We start from the raw sequence: 10,412 nt of genomic DNA on the forward strand, positions 1-10,412 counted from the left end.
ATCATTGATATATTGTCCTACTTCTACTAGGGAATCTCTATAGGTTGAAGATACCAGACAGTCTCTGATGGTCAATTTTTACCATTTGACATGTGAGACACAAGCTCACAAACTCTGCAACATCTCATGTTATATCTTGCCACCAATAATGCTTCTTCATGTCATAATACATCTTAGTCACTCTAGGATGTATCGCATACCTACTACAATGAGCTTCTTTCAAGAGTCTCCTTCTGCTCTATTTACTCGCAAGTATACAGATTTTGTCCTTGTACAAGATGAACTCATCGTCACTGAACCAGAAAAGAGTGGTACGACCTACTTTTATATCTTCTTGAATACTTGACAAGAACTTATCCTCCTTTTGTGCTTCTCATATCTCTTTCCAAAATTCATTAGAAATCATGGTCGAGTGAATTATATTCAAAGTATAATCTGATGTCTCAAGCTGTACCTCCAGCAAAGGCAACAATAACTGATGTTCTTAAACCATAAACCTAGCCATATGTAATAATTTTTAACTTAAAGCATCAGCTACTATGTTGGCTTTCCCTAGATGGTACTTAAACTTAAAGTTATAATCCTTCAAGAATACTATCCATTGCCTCTGCCAGATATTGAGCTCTTTCTGATCCATAAGATATTTTAAACTCTTGTGATCACTATGTACATTAAAATCTACACTATAAAGATAATATCACTAAATCTTAAGAGCAAACACTATTGCTACTAACTCCAAGTCATGCATAAGATAACTCTCCTTATGAGGACATAACTGCTTGGACACATATACGACCACTTAGTCTCCTTACATTAACACACTCCCTAGGCCTTTCAAAAATGTATTTGTATAAACCTTATAAGGAAACCACAAACTAGGAATAATCAACATCGGTGCCAAGGTTAATTTCTCCTTAAGCTTCATAAAAGCAACTTTGCATTGATCATCCTAAAGAAAAGGTTGATCCTTTCTCATTAATCAAGTTAAAGGAATAGCAATATGTGAAAATCCTTAAATAAACATTTCATAATACCCAACCAAACCCAAAAAACTTCACACCTCAGTTATTGAACCTGGTCTTTCCCATTGCAAAACTATGTCTACTTTATGAGGATCTAGCAAAATTGCCTTAGCTAATACCACATGTCCTAGATCTCGTACTTCTTTTATCCAAAATTCACATTTACTTAGCTTGGCATACAAGTGATTATCTCTCAAAATCCTTAGCATAGTCCTAAAATGCTTTGTGTGCTCTTCCTCGTCCTTAAAATATATTAGTTTATCATCTAAGAACACAACAACAAACTAATCTAAGAAGGGACGAAATATATAGTTCATGTAGTCTATGAAAAGTGCAATTGCATTCATCAACTTGAACGGCATCACCAAAAAATCAAAGTGACCGTATTAAGTATCAAACGCTATCTTAGGTACATCCTTTGCATTCACCTTTAACTGATAGTGCCCAAATCACATATCAATTTTAGAAAACATTGAGGCTCCCATTAACTAATCTAACAAATCATCAATCCTTGAAAGCGGGTATTTATTCTTCACTGTCACCATGTTCAACTATTTGTAATCAATACATAACCATAGGCTGCCATCCTTCTTTGTCACAAACAGGATTGGTAAATCCCATGAAACCACACTAAGGCATATAAAGGCCTTGTCTAGAAAATCCTCGAGTTATTTCTTAAGTTCTACCAATTTTAAAGGAACCATTCAATATGAAGCTTTTAAAATAGGCTCAGTACCAAGTACTAAATTAATAGAAAACTCCACTTTTTACTTCGATTGCAAACTCAAAATCTCATTTGGAAATACCTCTAGAAACTTACTTACAACTTGAATCTTATTAACATTATCATTACCACAGCCTTCCACTACAAAGAAAACTGCATAGGCTTGATAACCTTCAGAAACCTACCTTTCAACCTACACTACTAACAATAAATTTGGCTGACTTGTAGTTATTGTGGAAGTCATAATGAGCATCACATGAACTAATAGTAACACTATTTTTTAGCACAATCCAAAATAGCATTATTCCCTTATAACTAGTCTATACCAATGATCATATCTAATCATTGTATAAGAATCAAGATCATATCAATCATAGAAGTCCTGCCCTTAAAGCACAACTCAATTCCCTTACATACCTTATTGGTCTTATCCAATAACCCAGATAGTGTAGACACCTTAACTATATAAGGTAATTCATGCACAAGAAATTCTAGCTTCTTTACACAATCATGCGATATAAAGGAATGGGTGGCTTCAGAGTCAAATAAAGTCTCAACTCTTTGCTTGTGAATAGAAATTATACATGTAATCTAATTCAGTGTTATTTGAGCCTCCTCTTAGGAAACTGTGTCACTCGACTTGACACTTTTAGTCATTGCTTAGAAGCTTCTTTCTAATTCTTCAGGAAATCCTTCATAAAATGGCCCATGTCACCACAAATGTAACATGCCTAACATCTTCTAGCATGATTCTTCCTACAGTTTGCACAAACAAGTGAGTGTGTAGTGCTCACACAAGATGTAGGGCTAGTAATGGTCTGACTCAACTACTATAGAGCTCTAAAATCTCTTGCTCTACTAAATCTCCTACTTTGGCCAATAACTCTCTGAAATTATGATCCTCTATTGAAAACACTCCTACTTGAGAATCTAAAACCATTAGTACTAGAACTACTCCTCTCTGATATTCCTCTAATCGAGCCTAATGGAGTAAAGAATCTCCCATAATTATCCCTTCTTTTCTTAGAATTAGCCTCTTGATCCTATCTTATAGATATACAAAGTCTATATATATTTCTTTGTAAGTAGCCTTTCTTAGTAAGGCTATCTACCTTTTATTCTTTGGGCGCATCTTTTTGATCAACCTTTTTGTCTTCCACTTACTATCATCCTACTCATATAAAAAGGTCACAAATTTTGAGAGTTGATTGAACTTCTTTATAAAAGCTTGCTCATCCATATCCCCTTGCTGGAAAGCATAAAACTCAACCTCCTTTTCATATTAAAATGCCATAGGAAAATAGTAGTCAAAGGATCTTTCTTTGAATTGCTCCTAATTAAACCAACTACCATTAGAGGGTCCCACAGAATGTGAACAATGCCTAGCATCTTCTATCAGCTGCATGGTGGCTAACACTACTTTCTACTTATAGTAACATGAAGTTACCTCAAAGATTGTTTCCATCCTCTCAATCTAGTTCTCCATGTCTCCCTCCTTCATACTACCATTGAAGGTAGCTAATTTAACCATGAGAAAGTCCTTCAGACTTAATCCATAGGAATCTCCTGATCTTCCTTACCAATTATTAGCTTGCTCCTTGAAGCATAGGAGATCGTTGGCCTACTCAACTGCATCTTAGGTAGCTACTTAGGTTCTACCCTCACTTTAATCTCAGGCCTCATTTCTTGTTTTAGCCTTAGCTCTTCATGATTCCTATTATGGCTTAAGGCATCACAGCCAGCTAGACTTCCTTAAATGTCTAGCATCACTTCTAGCATCCATACCATTATTAGGTCATTCCCTTAGTATTTTTTTGAGGGTACTTCTAAACTTTATGCATCTTAGGCATTTTGACCCTATGTGCACCATGGAGTTCTACCACGCCCCTTCATAGCTACTATAGTGCAACTGTATCTTTACATGCCTTTCTTTCCTCCTAAGGAGTAAAGTCAAAAAAGAAAAGTTAATAGGTAATAAGAGGCCATAAAGATAATAATGAATGTATAAAAGTTGCCAACTAATGGGGATGTAATGCACAAAGAGACTAAAACCAAAGAAAATTGATACTAAATAATAAAGTCCCTCAAATAATCCAGACTTTACCAATCCACAAATATATATTACCATATAATAACAACACAATATCATAGAAGTAGCCCTTAATTTATTTTCAAAACATGGGATCCTGACTTCAGAGAAAGTATGTTCAAATAAAAAGGCTAATGAAAATGTAAAAGTAAATTCATGACTTAAAGAAACACAATTATTTTTTCAAAAAACGTGCCATGCACTATAACATGTACCACCATAGGTCGCAGCATGTGGTACAGTGCCACGAGCTCCCTTCTCTATGCCATGCATTGCGGCATAACACACATAATGCACTGTAGTGCATATGACAACAATTTTGCTGTCAAATCACAATTCACAAGAGTGAACTTTTACTGCGCGCCAATTCTACATCTAATGTCCAATTGGAATGATTCAAGCGTGTAACATCCTAACTTCATAATCCTATAATTAGCTATTAATTAGGGGTAAATCAATAATTAGTAAATGATTAGAGGTTTGGATGATTGCTTAATGAGTTGACTTATTGGGAAGTTAAATGGATAGATATAGGTGGAAGAACTGGTCTTAAAGCAAAGCATGTGTTGGGGTGAGGATTCTCCTCACCGTATCATGCATTATGGCATGTGATCTAGAAAATAAACTCTTAAGTTGTGATTTGGATCGATATTCAGAGAGGAAAAAGGGAGTAAACATAAGAAGGAGAAGAGAAGAGATCAAAGTCTACTAGGGCAAGATAAATTAGGAGCTTGGAAGGAACTTTCGATCAGTAACTTATCATGTAAGCTTCGTACAATCCTTACCTCCAATGCTATATAATTTCTCTTAATATGAGTTACAAAAAAATTGAATTAGGGAAATTTAAAGGGTTTGTTTCTTACCCTATAGTAATAAAAACATTCTTGAGAGTTAAATTAGAGCTTTGTGACTAATTTAAAGTTGAATGATAGAGCTTTAAATCCATAAGATCAATTTTGGCCCTAATTCAATGGAAATAGGGGTGGAAATGGTGTTTAAATGAAATGGGATCATTTGAAGTAATGTAAAGTAGTAATTGAATGGTAATGAACTTAGATTGGCTAAGTGAAAAGAATGAATGACTAAATGTAACTTTAATCAACATTTAGTAGTTTTGGTCAATTAAGTCAATTGACTAATAATGTCAATTGTTTGTAGATTGGCATATTTTGTGAGTAAGTTTAGAAAAGGGGGCTTGTAGAGACAACTTAGTGGTTGAGAGAATCTATGGGTAACCTTTCTAGTGATAAAAGAATTGAGGTAACCAAATAACTTCATTTGTTTGGCTATTTGTTGTAATTGTATGTAAGTATACTACATGAAACTACTTTAGAATGAGCATTTTTTGTGTTATTGCATGATTATGGCATGAAAATAAACTTTGGATAGATAAAGAAGTAGAATTATGTAGTTTTATATACGTATGCATATATATAGACATATGTGTATAATAGTAATTGGGAACCTATAATTGGTTAAGAAAGTATGATCATAGGGGTGAGAGTTTACCCGTAGTATGGAGATTTAGAAAAAGACCATATGGAATTATTCTCCTTAGTGCCCAGCGGGTACAGTGTTGGAGAATTATATTTCTTTAGTATCTATCAAGGTATGGTATTAGAGATTATCTCCTTAGTATTTATTAAGGTGTGATGTTAGAGATTTAGACTCCTTAGTATTAATATGATGCAGTGTTGAAGTCAACAACACCCCTTTGTGTATATTAGTGAAAACCATAGTTCAGAAGTGAGATAGAGCACCTTTGGCAAGGTGATTCTACCAATGAAGGTGAGCTCAGGACCAATAAGTGTGTATATTAGTCTAAGGTGAGCCTATAATTTCAAGTCGGGGCAATTTAGAGGTTCAATCAGGAGTGATCATACTATATGCTAAAAAAGTAGTAAAAAGCAGTGAATTGTGTTGAATATAATTTAAAAGTGGTAAAATGTTATATATTGATGAGATTTGAAGTGAAACATATATTATATGCTATGTTCAATTATATATTATGCTACACTTTCATATAGTTGCATGTGATAGTTGATAGTAGAGAGTTACTTTGTTACTGAGATTATTATTTCGCCCCATGTTAAATTTTTATAGGACAAAGCAGTAAGTCGGACAAGACAAAAGAGTCTGGACTGGCATAATGGTGCTGTGGCTATGGAAACTCATGAGTTGGTGTAATGAATTACCTTAATATGATGTAGTATATATAAGTTGCCATAAGACATGCATGCATGCTTTGAATTGTAAATTGTGGGAAAGTTGTGATTTTATGTATCTTAGCCTATATATGTAAGAATGTGGTGAAATAATTAACAAGGGCTAAAATTTAGTTATATATATACGTTGTGAATATGTAAAGTGGTGATTTGTGGTAACATTGTGGTAAAAATGGCCAAAGAAAAGTTTTTGGCCAAGTTGTCAAATGTTTGTATTTTGTGGAAATGGGTGTTGAATAGCAAAATTTTGATACATGTGTATATATGTGATATATTGTGGAAAATTAGATGTAATAGGTCTTTTTGGACTTGGTTCAAAGCCTAAAATGGTCTAATGAGATTACAGGATCAATTTGAGTGCATGAGTGTGCTAACTTTTTATAAAAAGTGACTTTTGGCACTCGAGAGTCTAAATTTTGATTTGACCATTAGATTTGTCCCATTAGTTAGCTTATAAGCTAAGCTTTGTGTGTGCGCTTGTATCACTCTGATCAAACGTCATATGTGAAAATGACGAATGCCACAAGTTTGTCATTTGTGCTGTCAAATGAAAGTTGCAAAATTTAGAATGTACACTGCAGCACATGTAACCTCCTTTTATATCTACTCAATATAGAAGAAGATTACGGTGTTACCATTATCTCACATCATTCACAATAATCAAATTTTATTTTAAAAGATTTAGCTAAAGACTTGTTTTATAAAATTGATTAGTTCACAACACAATTAGAGAAGAACACAGCGAAAATAAATCATACACTACTCAATTACATAGTGGACATAATCCACCAGCATTCCTATCTCAAATTACATGCCATTCGGCACACAAATAAAACTAAATTTTAGTCTGTGCATCGTGGCAAACGGTCAATGCACTGTGGCATGTGGCATAGAGCCACACACTCGTCCTATCTGTGTTGTGTGTCGCAGCATGTGTCACCATACGGCACGGCACGCTTGTCCAGATTTCTGCTGTCATTTTTACAGCAAAAATGACGAACTTTTTGGTGTGTGCCAATTTCTCATACAACATCCAATCAGAGTGATTCAAGTTCCCACATAAAGCTTAGCTCATATACTAACTAACGAGATAGGTTTGGACACGATATAACAATCTGATCAAAATTTTGACACTCAGGTGCAAAAAGTTACTTTTTTTGAAAATTTTGCGCACTCAAGCGTTCAAATCGATCCCTTACTCTCATTAGATCATACTAGGCCTTCAACCAAGTCCAAAAGGATTTAATATACTTGATTGACCACAATTAATCACAATCGTACTCATATATTGAAAGCTAACCCTTCTACGACCAATTTTCACAATTCACTAACTTAACATACTATGCCATTTCTTGGCATAACTTGGCCCACTTGGCTATTTCTCAATTCATAAATATATAATCATATTCACAATACAATCTTAGCCCCCAAATTACTCATTTCATCATAATTTGTCATTTGGCTTAAGATTCACCAACACAAACAACCAATTTAACACAAACATACCCAAATCAAAGCCCTTTTTTTTTCAAACAACACATACACACATAATCCAACTTGATTTCATAAAAACTCAGTCCAATACATGCATGCAACCCTATGGAAACTCATATACACTTATATATAAAATATTTTAGTTTAATTCATTACACAACCTCAGAGTACACGGCTTCACAACTCAAGCCGGTCCAAACTCTCTTCTCTTGGCCTGATCACTTCTTGGTCCTGTAAACATGTAACCACAGGGGTGAGATAAAAATTTCAGTAATAGAATAACTCATTCCTATTGATTATCACATGCAACAATATGAAAATAAACATAGTATATCATTAAAATCTCATAAAGTAATATTTACATCACATATCTCATTTCATTTTCGACTTTTCATCAATCCTAAAGGATTCCATATTGTCTCAAGATATTTTATCATATCACATAAAATACTGGCATGATCTCTACCAACCAAACTTCCAAATCACCCCGACACAAAACCATAGGCTCATCTTAGACTAATGTACACTTTCATTAGTCTTGAGCTTACTTATAGTGGTAGAAACACTCAGCCAAAGATGTTCTAACGCACAATACGGACTATGATTTTCCCCTGATATAATGGGGCGTCATTGACTCCAACCCGTATCGTAAAAATAGTAAGGAGTCTCTCATCTCCAATACAGTACCTTAATAGGCACTAAGGAAATCTTCTCCAACACCGCACCTTTCAAGGCACTATGGAGAATCGTTTCCAACACCAAACCTTATCAGGATACTAAGGAAATCTTACCATATGGTCTTTATCGTCTTCGATTACTCAGGTGAACTCTCACCTCTTAGACCATGCTTTCTTGAACCATTTAAGGTTCCCTTTTATCATTTAACACTTTCTTATACATAACATATAATACTTTTCATTACAAAACACATTTCCATGGTTCTTTCAATCAAAAGTCATTTCACACACAACAATCACTCAATGCTATAAAATATGCTTAATTCAGAACCATTTCATGTATTACATAGCATACTAACATATAGCTACAATAAATAGTCAAACAAAGGAAGTTATCTAGTTACCTCAACCCTTCTATTTGTAGAAAGATTACTCATAGATTTTCACTATCACACAAGCTTATCTCAAGCTTCCTTTCTCTACTCACGCACCCAATATACCAATCTGAACACATTTGGCACATTTTAGTCATTTGGTCCATTTTGACCAAAAACTCATTTTTACTATTTAGGGCTATATTCATCCATAAACTCTTTTCCATTTATCCATTCTAAGTTTATAACTACCCAATTACTACTTTACATCACCTCAATAAATCTTATTTCACTCAAGATAGAGTTTTGCCCTAACTTTCTCTATCCAAAGGCTAAAATTAAGCTTCTAAGTTCAAAGCTCTATCGTTCAACTCTAAATCAGTCACAAAAGCTCTAATTTAACTTCAGAGAACCTTTTTATTACTATTGGACAAGAATCAAACCCCTCAAATTACACCAATTTAATTTTCCTATAACTCATTTTCAAAGAAATTTGTGTAGAATGAAAGGTAAGAGTTACACATAGCTTACCTGTCAAGTTACTGATTCAAATCACCTTCCATCGCTCTAAAATGACTTAACTTAGCTCCTAAGCCCTTCTCCTCTCTCTATCTTGTGTGTTTCTCAAATTCTCTCCTCTAAAATTTTTGAAATTTCACGACTTATAAAGTAAATTTCTAGTCCATGCGCCACGATACACGTAGCACAGTGAGACTTATTCTCACCACATGTACTTGCTTCAACCTGAAACGCACTCTATTCACCCATATTTACTCATACAACACCCAAACAAGTCAAAATACTAATTAATTATTTGAATCTCTAATCCCACTTTAATTTCCACTCTACCCTTGATTAACCTTTAAACTTAAGATTAAGAAATTTAGGATGTTACAACACATATCACAGAGAAGATGAGAGCGTGTGGTTTTGTGCCACATGCCGCAGCGTATGTGCTGCTCGTCGTGACACATATCCCTTAATCTGATCTTAATTCTTTATTTTAAGGGCATGCAATAGTTTATATAAATGTATATGATTTGTTTCTGCTGCATATTGGTCTAATGTGTTATGATTTTGATGATTTTGCAGAATAAGTCTTGAACTCAAGCTTTTTAAACAAAATAGTCGTTTATAGTTTAGCTTGATATATGGTGATTAAATTAATCTTCTGCCTATATCGAGGGGATATAGGGGAGGGTTACAAAGCGCTCACATAAAACTTGTAACATATTCTATCTAATAAAATAAGTTTGGACATGATCTAATGATCTAATTTAAAATTAAACAGTCGAGTGCAAAAAGTCACTTTTTCTTTCAAAAATCACACCCGAAGCATTCTTTAATTCTCATTCCTTATCCTATTAGACCACTTTGAGCTTTAAACCAAGTCTAAAAGAACAATACACACCTGATTGACACATTATAATCCTTGTATAATAGTAAATACTTATTTTGACCTATCAACGCCACATTACACAGTTGTGGATTTATATAAGACACAACACATGCAGTTACATACACACAAAAACTTGTTCCACTTTTAACTATCCAACTTCCATATATAGAGCTTATTCTCACCATATGGTTGGGAATCATAAACATATTTGACTCATATAAATGATGCCAAGCCTCACCGTTTGGTCAAGGTTTACACATATGTGATATATTCATAATAAATTCACATTTCATACAAGTGGAACAAGTTACACATCATAACATAAACTTGCTTAGATAGCATCTAGGCATACCTACGTAAGGCTGTCTAATGATATAATAACTACATTAGTATTTTAAAAACATCATT

At 34.1% G+C, this 10,412-nt stretch overlaps 1 long non-coding RNA gene across 1 annotated transcript; it reads left to right on the forward strand.

Moving 5' to 3' along the window:
* The first annotated feature begins 3,939 nt into the window (after positions 1-3,939).
* On the forward strand, positions 3,940-6,253 carry LOC129287636 (uncharacterized). Its single transcript, XR_008587764.1, has 2 exons — positions 3,940-4,598; positions 5,939-6,253. It is a non-coding gene; the product is annotated as an uncharacterized LOC129287636 (long non-coding RNA).
* The last annotated feature ends 4,159 nt before the right edge of the window (positions 6,254-10,412 follow it).

This window comes from Prosopis cineraria, unplaced genomic scaffold (genome assembly GCF_029017545.1).
Source record: "Prosopis cineraria cultivar Desert tree isolate PC_DT_omini unplaced genomic scaffold, ASM2901754v1 PC12, whole genome shotgun sequence".
NCBI classification, from domain to species: domain Eukaryota; kingdom Viridiplantae; phylum Streptophyta; class Magnoliopsida; order Fabales; family Fabaceae; genus Prosopis; species Prosopis cineraria.